This window comes from Bos indicus x Bos taurus, chromosome 6, assembly GCF_003369695.1.
Source record: "Bos indicus x Bos taurus breed Angus x Brahman F1 hybrid chromosome 6, Bos_hybrid_MaternalHap_v2.0, whole genome shotgun sequence".
NCBI lineage: Eukaryota > Metazoa > Chordata > Mammalia > Artiodactyla > Bovidae > Bos > Bos indicus x Bos taurus.
Genome location: NC_040081.1, coordinates 76,356,810 through 76,370,679, shown reverse-complemented (window position 1 = coordinate 76,370,679; position 13,870 = coordinate 76,356,810).

The following is a 13,870-nucleotide window of genomic DNA, read 5'->3' as shown; positions in this document are numbered from 1 at the left end:
GTGAATCAAGGCAAACTGGAAGTGGTCAAACTGGAGATGGCAAGAGTGGACGTTCACATTCTAGGAATCAGTGAACTAAAATGGACAGGAATGGGCGAATTTAACCCAGATGACCATTATATATACTACTGTGGGCAGGAATCCCTTAGAAGAAATGGAGTAGCCATCATGGTCAACAAGAGTCCAAAATGCAGTACTTGGATGCAATCTCAAAAGTGACAGAATGATCTCTGTTCGTTTTCGAGGCAAACCATTCAATATCAGAGTAAATCAATCCTACACCCCAACCAGTAATGCTGAAGAAGCTGAAGTTGAATGGTTCTATGAAGACTTACAAGACCTTTTAGAACTAATACCAAAAAGATGTCCTTTTCATCATAAGGGACTGGAATGCAAAAGTAGGAAGTGAATAAACACCTGGGGTAACAGGCAAATTTGGCCTTGGAATATGGCATGAAGCAGAGCAAAGGCTAATAGAGTTTTTCCAAGAGAATGCACTGGTCATAGCAAACACCCTCTTCAAACAACACAAGAGAAGACTCTACACATGGACATCACCAGACGTCCAACACTGAAATCAGATTGATTATATTCTTTGCAGCCAAAAATGGAGAAGCTCTATACAGTCAGCGAAAACAAGACGGGGAGTTGACTGTGGCTCAGATCATGAACTCCCTCTTGCCAAATTCAGACTTAAATTGAAGAAAGTAGGGAAAACCACTAGACCATTCAGGTATGAACTAAATCAAATCCCTTATAATTGTACAGTGGAAGTGAGAAATAGATTTAAGGTACTAGATATAATAGAATGCCTAAAGAACTATGAATGGAGGTTCATGACATTGTACAGGAGACAGGGATTAAGACCATCCCCATAGAAAAGAAATGCAAAAAAGCAAAATGGCTGCTATGAGGCCTTACAAATAGCTGTGAAAAGAAGAGAAGTGAAAAGCAAAGGAGAAAGGGAAAGATATAAACATCTGAAAGCAGAGTTCTAAAGAATAGCAGGAGAGATAAGAAAGCCTTCTTCAGCGATCAATGAAAAGAAATAGAGGAAAACAACAGAATAGGAAAGACTAGAGATCTCTTCAAGAAAATTAGAGATACCAAAGGAACATTTCATGCATAGATGGGCTCGAGAAAGGACAGAAAAGATATAGACCTAAAAGAAGCAAAAGATATTAAGAAGAGGTGGCAAGAATACACAGAAGAACTGTACAAAAAAGATCTTCATGACCCAGATAATCACGATTGTGTGGTCACTCACCTAGAGCCAGACATCCTGGAATGTGAAGTCAAGTGGGCCTTAGAAAGCATCACTATGAACAGAGCTAGGGAGGTGATGTAATTCCAGTTGAGCTATTCCAAATCCTGAAAGATGATGCTGTGAAAGTGCTGCACTCAATATGCCAGCAAATTTGGAAAACTCGGCAGTGGCCACAGGACTGGAAAAGGTCAGTTTTCATTCCAATTCCAAAGAAAGGCAATGCCAAAGAATGCTCAAACTACTGCACAATTGCACTCATCTCACACGGTAGTAAAATAATGCTCAAAATTCTCCAAGCCAGGCTTCAGCAGTACATGAACCATGAACTTCCAGATGTTCAAGCTGGTTTTAGAAAAAGCAGAGGAACCAGAGATCAAATTGCCAACATCTGCTGGATCATGGAAAGAGCAAGAGAGTTCCAAAAAAACATCTATTTCTGCTTTATTGACTATGCCAAAGCCTTTGACTGTGTGGATCACAATAAAAAGAGATGGGAATACCAGACCACCTGATCTGCCTCTTGAGAAATTTATATGCAGGTCAGAAGCAACAGTTAGAACTGGACATGGAGCAACAGACTGGTTCCAGACAGGAAAAGGAGTTCGTCAAGGCTGTATATTGTCTCCCTGTTTATTTAACTTCTATGCAGAGTACATCATGAGAAACTCTGGACTGGAAGAAGCACAAGCTGGAATCAAGATTGCTGGGAGAAATATCAATAACCTCAGATATGCAGATGATACCACCCTTATGGCAGAAAGTGAAGAGGAACTCAAAAGCCTCTTGATGAAGGTGAAAGTGGAGAGTGAAAAAGTTGGCTTAAAGCTCAACATTTAGAAAACGAAGATCATGGCATCCAGTCCCATCACTTCATGGGAAATAGATAGGGAAACAGTGGAAACAGTGTGAAACTTTATTTTTCTGGGCTCCAAAATCACTACAGATGGTGACTGCAGCCATGAAATTAAAAGACACTTACTCCTTGGAAGAAAACTTATGATCAACCTGGATAGCATATTCAAAAGCAGAGACATTACTTTGCAAACAAAGATCCATCTAGTGAAGGCTATGGTTTTTCCTGTGGCCATGTATGGATGTGAGAGTTGGACTGTGAAGAAGGCTGAGCGCCAAAGAATTGATGCTTTCGAATTGTGGTGTTGGAGAAGACTCTTGAGAGTCCCTTGGACTGCAAGGAGATCCAACCAGTCCATTCTGAAGGAGATCAGCCCTGGGATTTCTTTGGAAGGAATGATGCTAAAGCTGAAACTCCAGTATTTTGGCCACCTCATGCAAGGAGTTGACTCATTGGAAAAGACTCTGATGCTGGGAGGGAACGGGGACAAGAGGAGAAGGGGATGACAAAGGGTGAGATGGCTGGATGGCATCACTGACTTGATGGACATGGGTCTGAGTGAACTCCGGGAGTTGGTGATGGACAGGGAGGCCTGGCGTGCTGTGATTCATGGGGTCGTAAAGAGTCGGACACGACTGAGCAACTGATCTGATCTGATCTGTTCAAAACTTTGATGTTCATTCCCATTTCAATTACAGTGAAAAAAAAAAATATATATATATATACCTTGCAAGGCCTCTAAATTTCTACACAATTCACATGCCATCTTTCTCTAGCCAACTCATTACTTTTCCTCCCACTGTTGTCATTATTTCTGTTACTTTAGCCTCATTGTTGTTCCTCAGACTTTCCAGACAAAATCCAATCGTTCCTTTGCTCAAATGTTCTTTCTGTCTATGATAATCTTACACAGATGTCTGTTTGGTTGATTCTCTATCCTCCTTCAAGTTTTTGCAGATCAAGTTTTTGAAGATCCCTCAGAGGGATCTTCCTGATCTCCCTATTTAGATACTGGAAACTGGCATTTTTCTGCCCAGAAATACCAATATTTCTCACCTTTCTATTTCTTTTTGCCAATAACATGGGCCATAATCTTGCATACTTGTAACTTATATTTTATAATGTTTGTTCTTTATTGTTTTTCTGAGTGTAGCATATCTGTCAGTATCCTACCTATACTTAGTAGACCTTTTATTGTATTTCTACTCCTACCTGAGGGCCAGTTTCTGAAACTATGGACTTTATGACTTTCCTCTGGATCTGTGTGGCAGACTGAATGTGTGGCGACACCAGCACCCCCAAGCCAGCTCTCCACCAACTCACTAGAGTTAGTTCATAAATATGTGACCTCTCTGAATCCTCTTGTGGGTAATTCTCAAGCCTATATTTTGCACTCTGAGCCAGATATTCTGAACAAGATTGACAGTCTCCCATCATGATAAAAAACATAAAAATCCATCATTGATTGGTTGTTTTTCCATTTCTAATTCAATTGCTTACTACCATATCTTCCAAGTCAAAGAAGATACAAATTATTTGCACTGAAGTATCAATATATTTTTCAGAATCTGCTTCTGAAGGAAACCAAGCTATCAACAATAGTGTAAGTTTCATAAAGAAAGAATTTTTTCTTTTATTATTATTAGTAGTAGTATTTTTAATTGTCATATCTCAAATGCTTAAAATAGCATCAAGTGCAGAGTACATATGCAAATATTTATGGAATGAATGAAAAAAGTTAGAAAATACTTTCCAGAAATGGTCTCTATTAATGATACTGACAAAAAGTCAGCATTATCATTACTTGTGTTTAGAAATCTGAGTGCCAATATTAGGGAAGTAGAAGTAAACTTCATTGCTACAAACATCTAAAAATTTCTTTAGTAATTAATCATTTTTAATTTTAAAAGTTTCTCATAGTTATTAACATTTATTTTGTAAATTGGCTTGTTCTTTGTAATTTTTATTTTGGGGATGCAAAATATTTTTAAGATTTACTTCTTGCAAATGTTTTTGCTTATTTTTTTATTTTTCAATGTATTTTATATCTAGAAATTTTGTAGTTATATAGTTAGATCTTTGATCTTCGATCAAATTGATCTTTTCTGTGACTCTTCCTATACGTATATTTATTTATTTATTTGTAAGTTGCTCAGTCATGTCCAACTTTTTGTGACCCTATGGACTGTAGCCTGCCAGGCTCCTCGGCCCATCAAATTCTCCAGGACAGAATACTGGAGTGGGTAGTTGTTCCTTTCTCTAGGGGATCTTCCCAACCCAGGGAATCAAACCCAGGTCTCCTGCATTGCAGGTGAATTCTTTACCTACTAAGCCACAAGGGAAGCCCATGGCATGCTTAAAATTTTAACTTAGATTTTCTTCTAATGTTTAATAAATTTTTAAATTGATGTTTACTCTTTATTTTACTCAGTATCAATTTTTCTGAGATGAATGTTTTCCCTTTGATACAGATAGCCAAGCACCACAGCACCATTTTATATAATTAATAGGGATTAACTATATAGACAAGAAAGGAATTTTCAGCAAATGCAGTCACATGGTGGAAGACAAAAGCACAATTAATAAAATAGTGGAATCTAGAACCTATAATTAATTTAGCACATAAGTGGAAAAATTAGTTTGGAACTCTATACTTAGTTCAGGACCCCATTTCTATTACGACACAATGTCTTCTAAAGGAACAGATGGTGACTGTAGCAGAGATGGTAGTGTTCACCAAGTAGTCCATGTGTGAAAGTGAAAGTGTTTGTCACTCAGTCGTGTCCCGACTCTTTGTGACCCCCATGGACTATAGGCCAACAGGCTCCTCTGTCCATGAAATTCTCCAGGTAAGAATACTGGAGTGGTTTGCCATGCCCTCCTCCAGGGGATCTTCTTAATCCAAGGATCGGACTCACATCTCTCAGGTCTTCCTGCATTGGCAGGCAGGTTCTTTACCACAAGTGGCACCTGGAAAGCCATGTGCTCACTTACATATCCTAGCTTTCCTTGCAACTAATGTGTTAAAACCATGTGATACATTTTGTACAAAAAACTGTGAGAGGAAGGGATGCCTGTGCTGTCTGGGCTGTTGCAGTAAAAAGTGCATACACCTTCCATTCCTATTTTCTCTTTGTGTGGATCGTTCAGAAGTCCTCTGTTTCAGATGTAAGATAAAAGAGGGCAGAACCTTTACCATCCTGGTACTGTATAGGAAAAAGTCCCCAGTCTTTGTGGGACATTTAATCAGTGTGAAGAATAAACCTGCATTGGATTTGATTTCTAAAATATGGGCAATAACTTTTTGCAGCCTTGCTTATCCTAGCTTGACTAAAACTGTTTCTAAAACCACAAAATTGAAGCAGAACTCATCATCCTTCACTCCAAACCTACTCCCTCATTAAATTCTCTAATTTCTGTTAATGGCACACTGGTTCCTCAGCTTCATATAAATGGTCTCAGGAATAAACACATGAATACATTTGGGGCACTGATAATTTAGCAACCTCTCAGAAAGTGTTAGGTATTGTTTTTATTATTTTTACTAACCTGGCTACAGAATATTGGACTTGCTTTGGTTTCAGCTTTATTCTAATCTAATTAGCTACCAATGTATTAATTTTATTTCTAAATTTAACATTAAATCAACCTTGCTTCTCTTTCACTTCCTGTCATTCTGGTAGGCTTATAACTGGTTTGCCTTTCATTATAAGATTTGTTTTCCCATTATACAGGCAGCCATATTCCTCTCAAACTTAAATTGTTGAATGCTTACCTATTGCCTAATAGGGCAATATTTTAATTTCAGGTTCCCTGTGATCAAAGCCCAAATTATGCTTAAGTTTGATCTTATACCATTCCATTTGGACCTTTTCCTCTCTCCTTACTATATTTATTTTCTCAAAATACATCCCATATTTTTTTTGCTTCTGTGTTTTATTGGGATACAAGCTGTAGTAATTGTATAATATATTCCAAATCTTATTCAAGTTCCAACTCAAATGTCATCTCTTCCTAAAAGCCTTCCATGATTTTCCTAGTTAGAAGAAACTTCCGCTGGCTTCTTAAAGCATATTGCATCTTCCTGTATTATCATACATATCTTATACATCTATAAGGCGCTACACATTTAATGTAGGAATTCATCTTTTGTTTTCATGCTCAGTCACTTCAGTCGTGTCCAACTCTGCACAAACCGAAGGACTACAGCCTGCCAGGCTCCCCTTTCCTTGGGATTCTCCAGTCAAGAATACTAGAGTGGGTTGCCATACCCTCCTCCAGGGAATCTTCCTGACCCAGGGGTTGAGCCCACATCTCTTAAGTCTGCCTGCATTGGCAGGAGGGTTCTTTACCACTACCACCACCTGGGAAGCCATCTTTAGTTTTTATCATCATTTAAAATAGCATTGTAAATCTGTGGATAAACAAGATATATCTATATCTTGAATATAGATATAGGTGAAAGTCAAGATATCACAAGTTAGAAACTTTGCATGAAAATCCATGTTTGTTTTGCAGAACTTAGGTGCTATTTATTTATTTGTGGAATATTTTAAAATCTAACTCATTGAATCGAGTCCAGTGCATTTTATTGGTTATTAAATAAAACACTCAAGTTATCTGCTTTTACATTCCTAAGGTGACATTCACGCCATTACTGTCTTAACAGAAGGTCAATGACAGACTTAACTTTCCTTTGTAGAAAAGCCTACATTAAGAAAATACACTTACAAAGGCAACATGGAATAGAACAAATTAGAAAAAATAATTAGAAACATTAAACATTAAAGATAAATACTGCTACCCTTTGAGAAGAAGAGGGAAGTATGGAAGGTCCTTAAAGCAGCTGCAATTGAAAATGTTAATAAGAATTCATGAAAGAACAAGAACTGTAAATGAGTCTTTTAAGAGGTAGAGAGATATGATAAATTGTGCTACTCTGGATAATCACAATTAGCAAAATGGAGAATAATTAAAGAAATCAAATTAGACCACATATAGTGATAAATGAGGTTAGGCTTGTTAAAGAACTGTGTCATTAGCAGGTTTTTTGTGCTGGTGAGGAAAAGAATAAGGAAAGAGAATTTTTTGTGAAAAAAAGGGATGTCTGTGTCCTGTTACACTTGGTCTAATGGTGAGCTGTCTACAGAGATGAGAATCTGCAAATAGGCAAGTGTTCCTAAACCCTCAGCAATGCAGTCTTTGTTTGATGACTGCCACTCAAGAAAGTATTTGGAAGATTCAGGTCACTAAATACTAACCTTTTCCTTGCCAAGTGAAGCTCTGAATTACATAGCAGAGAAAGGGTTTCTTTGTGCTTATTAGAGATACTCAAGGTTGATCACATATTGTTTCCAATACTGTGGTAACTCTTTAGAAAATTCTTAAGGAAATTGTGTCCAATTATATTAGTAATCCTTAAAGATATGCCAACAATAGTGTAAATTATTAGAGGCAATTTTAGATTTTTAAAAAACAATAGGAAAATTGACTCTTGACCTAGGAAATGCGGCCCAGACCCAAATCTCAAGATTTGTGTTGTGTCCATTTATCAGTAGAATGACTTCTGGAAGAATGAAACTATCAGGCCTGTGCCTGGAACTCCCCAAAACTGAGCTTGCCAGTGATATTGTATAGAAATGGTTGTCCTGACTTGTCTTATCCAATTCTTCCTGTTCCGGTTAAGTTAGAGACAGAGACTTAATTACGGAGTCATACTTATATGCCAACTAGCATGACTGTTAACAAGCCAACAGTTATTGACCCTTAGACACTGCTTTTCTCTAGCATCTATTGCTTTTAGTGGCTGCCTGTGCATGTATTCTTAGATGGCAAGAATACACAGAAGAACTGTACAAAAAAGATCTTCACAACCCTGATAATCACGATGGTGTGATCACTGACCTAGAGCCAGACATCCTGGAATGTGAAATCAAGGGGGCCTTAGGAAGCATCACTACGAGCAAAGCTGGTGGAGGTGACAGAATTCCAGTTGAGCTATTCCAAATCCTGAAAGATGATGCTGTGAAAGTGCTGCACTCAATATGCCAGCAAAGTTGGTAAACTCAGCAGTGGCCACAGGACTGGAAACCGTCAGTTTTCATTCCAATCCCAAAGAAAAGCAATGCCAAAGAATGCTCAAACTACTGCACAATTGCACTCATCTCACACGCTAGTAAAGTAATGCTTAAAATTCTCCAAGCCAGGCTTCAGCAATATGCGAACCATGAACTTCCTGATGTTCAAGCTGGTTTTAGAAAAGGCAGAGGAACCAGAGATCAAATTGCCAACATCCACTGGATCATGCAAAAAGCAAGAGAGTTCCAGAAAAACATCTATTTCTGCTTTATTGACTATGCCAAAGCCTTTGACTGTGTGGATCACTATAAACTGTGGAAAATTCTGAAAGAGATGGGAATACCAGACCACTTGATCTGCCTCTTGAGAAATTTTTATGCAGGTCAGGAAGCAACAGTTCTAACTGGACATGGAACAACAGGCTGGTTCCAAATAGGAAAAGGAGTACGTCAAGGCTGAATATTGTAACCCTGCTTATTTAACTTATATGCAGAGTACATCATGAGAAACACTGGACTGGAAGAAACACAAGCTGGAATCAAGATTGCCGGGAGAAATATCAATAAGCTCAGATATGCAGATGATACCACCCTTATGGCAGAAAGTGAAGAGGAACTAAAAAGCCTCTTGATGAAAGTGAAACTGGAGAGTGAAAAAGGTGGCTTAAAGCTCAACATTCAGAAAACAAAGATCATGGCATCCGGTCCCATCACTTCATGGGAAATAGATGGGGAAACAGTGGAAACAGTGTCAGACTTTATTTTTCTGGGCTCCAAAATCACTGCAGATGGTGATTGCAGCCATGAAATTGAAAGACGCTTAATCCTTGGAAGGCAAGTTATGACCAAGCTAGATAGCATATTCAAAAGCAGAGACATTACTTTGCCAACAAAGGTCTGTCTAGTCAAGGCTATGGTTTTTCCTGTGGTCATGTATGGATGTGAGAGTTGGCCTGTGAAGAAGGCTGAGAGCCAAAGAATTGATGCTTTTGAACTGTGGTGTTGAAGAAGACTCTTGAGAGTCCCTTGGACTGCAAGGAGATCCAACCAGTCCATTCTGAAGGAGACCAGCCCTGGGATTTCTTTGGAAGGAATGATGCTAAAGCTGAAACTCCAGTACTTTGGCCACCTCATGCGAAGAGTTGACTCATTGGAAAAGACTCTGACGCTGGGAGGGATTGGGGGCAAGAGGAGAAGGGGACGACAGAGGATGAGATGGCTGGATGGCATCACTGACTCGATGGACATGAGTCTGAGTGAACTCTGGGAGTTGTTGATGGACAGGGAGGCCTGGCGTGCTGCGATTCATGGGGTTGCAAAGAGTCGGACACGACTGAGCCACTGATCTGATCTGATCTGTGCATGTGTCCTCATTGGCTCAGTCATGTATGACTCTTTGCCACTCCATAGACTGTACCCCACCAGGCTCCTCTGTCCATGAAATTTTGCTGGCAACAATACTGGAGGGCGTTGCAATTTTCTACTCCAGGGGATATTCTTGATCCTGGTATCAAACTTGTGGCTCTTGCATCTCCTGCATTGGCAAGCAGATTCTTTACCACTATGCTGCATGCTAGAATTGCTTTGGTGTGGGAAAGACATTCTTTAGAAAATATATACATGTTCTAAAGACAAACAAAATAATTTCTTCTATGCTGTTCACAAGTACTAAAAATTATTGATTTCTGATTATTACCAAATTATATAAATCTCCTCTTAGCCTAAGCTAAGTTGCCATTTTGATAATTTCCTGGAGACTATTCAAGCCTGCTCAAATATTTGATACAATTTTCATGCATATTGTGAATAGATACATCTATATATACTTGCACTTCTTTCCTTCAACATATATAGTTTCCTCTGAGACAAATACTATTTTAGATATTAGGTATAAAAATTAGGTAATCTAGACAAGGTTCTGTTTAGAGATTTTAATTGACAGGGAAAGTTGACAATAATCAAATAGTTGAATATATAATGAAATGATTAGTACTATATATGTTGAATATAAAGCAGGATGATGCAGATAGTACAGGTCACACTCAGGAGATAATTTTTCAGCTGATTCCTGAGTTTTAAGAAATCACCTATTCTAATATACTAGGATAAGACTCTAATATTTGAGTGATGTTGATATATTCCATGAACAGAGAGAAAGCCAGTATATTTAGAGTGTTCTGAACAAGGTGCAGAGTGGTAGCAGATGTGGTCAGAAACCAGCGGGGGATAGATATTGAGTGCTGTTATATGTACACCATATTCTAAGTTTAAAGGGAAGATGTTGGTTGATTTATCAGAAATTGAAAGTGTAAGTCACTCAGTCATGCCCAACTCTTTGTGACCCCATGGACTGTAGCCCACAAGGCTCCTCTATTCATGGAATTCTCTAGGCAAGAACACTGGAGTGGGTTCCCATTCCTTTCTTCAGGATAACTTCCTGACCCAGGGATCTAACCCGGATCTCCCCAGTTTCAGGCAGATTCTTTACCATTCTTTACCATCTGGGCCACCAGGGAAGCCCAGATTTAATCAGAGAACAAGACAATTTGATTTATATTTTGAAAAATGTTCTTCTGTTTGCTCTGTTTTGAACAGATTGGAAGATCACAAGAGTTGAAACAGACAGATTAGAAGCTTCTTGCAATAATCTGGATGAAAGATAATGGTTTCAGTGAGAATTGCAAATGTAATGAGATTAAGTTCATCAGAATTAAATTAAGTTCATCAGAACATCAGAATTGTTGGAGAGTGGGGCTGGAGGAGGGTGAAAACCGTTCTTCCTTAAAAACATTAATTCTGGATGTCTGTTAGAATCCTAAAAGGATATATCAAACAAATATAGGCATATGAGTCCGCAGTTCAGCTAAGACCTCAAATCTAAATGTGTGCGTTTAGAGGTCAAAGGCATATCATTGTATTTAAAGCTATTAGATAAATGAGATTGTCAATGAGGATTCAGAGAAAGAATGAGTTCTAGATAATATCCATGAACATTGATAACTAGTAGAACTGAAGTTGACGTAGGAGATTAAGGAGTAGTGCATAAAGAAGGAAGAAAACTAGGAAAAGATATCCTGGATGTCTATAAAGAGAAAAAAAAAAAAAAGAATGGCCAGCAGTATTAAATATTGCTGGACGGCCAAATCATATAGACACAGAGAAATGATACTAGGGCCAATTGGGAGGGAAATGGGATAATGATTATAGGAGGACTCAGGGTCTAGAGATTCTGAGTTTTATTCAAGGTTATTTGTGTGCGGACTGACAATGCTCCCACAGAGATAAATAGACTGTGCAGAAAAGAGAATCATTACAGAATTTGAATATTATAGAGTATATCAAATCCCTGGGATTTGTCTGTTTGTTTTGGCTGAATTGATAATTTAAACTTGTGCACTGCAAAATTAAGAACAAAACTCAGAATTTCCCACCACGCGTTAATCCATAACAGCTAACCCAAAAAAGCCAGCGAATGTGATTCACTACATTTCTACAATAGTAGGGGTGGTGAATTGTGTTGGCATAGATTAATTTATTATCCTATAGAGTGGTAATTTTGTGGGATAGAAGTAATAGTCGATGTTGTGCTAATTTTATATTCTTTAATTAGGAAAATTAATAGAATAAGGAGAGGATTTCTGTATTTTACTATAACTTAGAGAATTTCTATTGTCTCGTATTATAATAGGTAGAAATTTGGCTGTAAATTGCCCAAAATCACACAAGGCAGTCAGGGCTGGTAAAGAGGTTATGGAAACATGATCATCATATATCCTACCTTTTTTACCTCCTTCCTAGTAAATACGTAGAGCAGAGTAAGTGGAATATGCTGATTCATATCTGTGTGTCTTCTGAATATCCAACTGTATCATTTAAAAACTTATTTGTGGTTTACTATAAAAAATAGATATTTTATATACACACAGAGCTTAGTTTTTTTTTTTTTTTTTACTCTCTTCAGGTATTTTTGTAATGCATTTTCAGAAATGTGTCTTCAGAAATATAAACAATTGTTTCAAAGTGGTAGCAGTATCTAATGACTGCCTTTGGAGTAATCTTTACTCAGCAACCCTGTTTTTTGGAGCAGCCATTCACTGAGCACTTTGATGCTACATGTGTATACATTACCTTGAAACTTGACAGTGGTCAACAGGTTAAATATTATTTCAAAATTTTACAAAATGAGGAAATAGAATTCTAGGGGCTTGAAATAACTTTCCTAAGCTCATGTACGTTGTTGGCAGCTGACTTTTTTTTTTCCTTTTATACCATCATTGTCAATGTCTGAATTTCTCACTGAAAAAGATTATTATGTATTATGTATCATTACATAAGTGCCCTTAGATTTGGGTCATTTAAAAAGAATTTTTATTCTGAGAGAAAATGATATGAAGGAGGAAATTAATTGAAAAATTCTAGTATCTTCTATTCTGTTCAGTTGCTCAGTTGTGTCCGACTCTTTGCGACCCCATGGACTTAGAAATGCCATAAACATTCATTTGTTGGAAAGTGGGATAATAGGACAAAACATCAGATCTGGGTTTGTGTCCTTGCTTAACAACTTAACACATGTGTAATTTTTGGCAGATAATTTTAACTCTTTGAATCTGAGTTCCTCATCAGCAAAAGTTTGTTATAATAACTACTTGAGAGTGTGTGAAGTTTAAATTACAGATATTTTTACACTGCAGAAGGAAAACATAATGCACTATTCCTCAAAACTTGAAGATAATGTTTCATTCTGAGACTAAAATTATGGATGAGCCACATGTAAGATTTATCAGAGGAAACAAAAGTGATTATATAAAAATAATTTTATGGTGGCTGGAGCACACTGTAAGATTCTAGCTCTAGTGAAGTTGTAGACTTTTCAGTTTGTAGCCATTCTTTAAAAGAAAAAATATATATTGATATGGGGGAAAGCACCATAGAATGATTCAACCATTGAAATAAGCAGAATTTAGTTTCACACTTTTTCAGGTTAGTCTATAAAAATGGATTTAAAAATTTTGTGCATGGAGGATGTATATATTTTTGAGAACTGGAGACAGGTAATCAGCCTGAACTATAGCTTGAATAGAATCACTAAATTTTTCAGGGCTATTTTATTGTAAATTGAGATGTATATTGAGTAAATTCATACTAGAAAGATATATTAATTGCAGAATTTAGAGTGTACACCTTGAAACATGTTGACATATATATACACCCATGAAACCATCATTACAATGAGTAAAGTGAAAATATCCAACACTCCCCAAAGTTTTCCCATGCTCACTTGTTACATTTTTCCATTCTCACTTGTAATCCCTCTCTTCTGTTCCCCAGCCCTCCCTCAATCCTTACTCTTATTTTACACCATAAATTTGTTTACATTTCTTATAATTTTGCATAAATGTGTAAATTTGCATGTATTAAATTTATGAATTTTTATCTGGCTTTTTAAAATCCATCACAAGTATTTTTAGATGATCCATGTTGCATATATAAGTACTTTATTATTTTTTTTTTTTAAATTTTATTTTATTTTTAAACTTTACGTAATTGTATTAGTTTTGCTAAACATCAAAATGAATAAGTAGAGTGATATTCCATTGTGTAGATTTACCAAAATGTTTTTATCCATTTGCCCGTTGGTGGATATTTGTGCTGTTTTCAGTTTTGACTCTTACA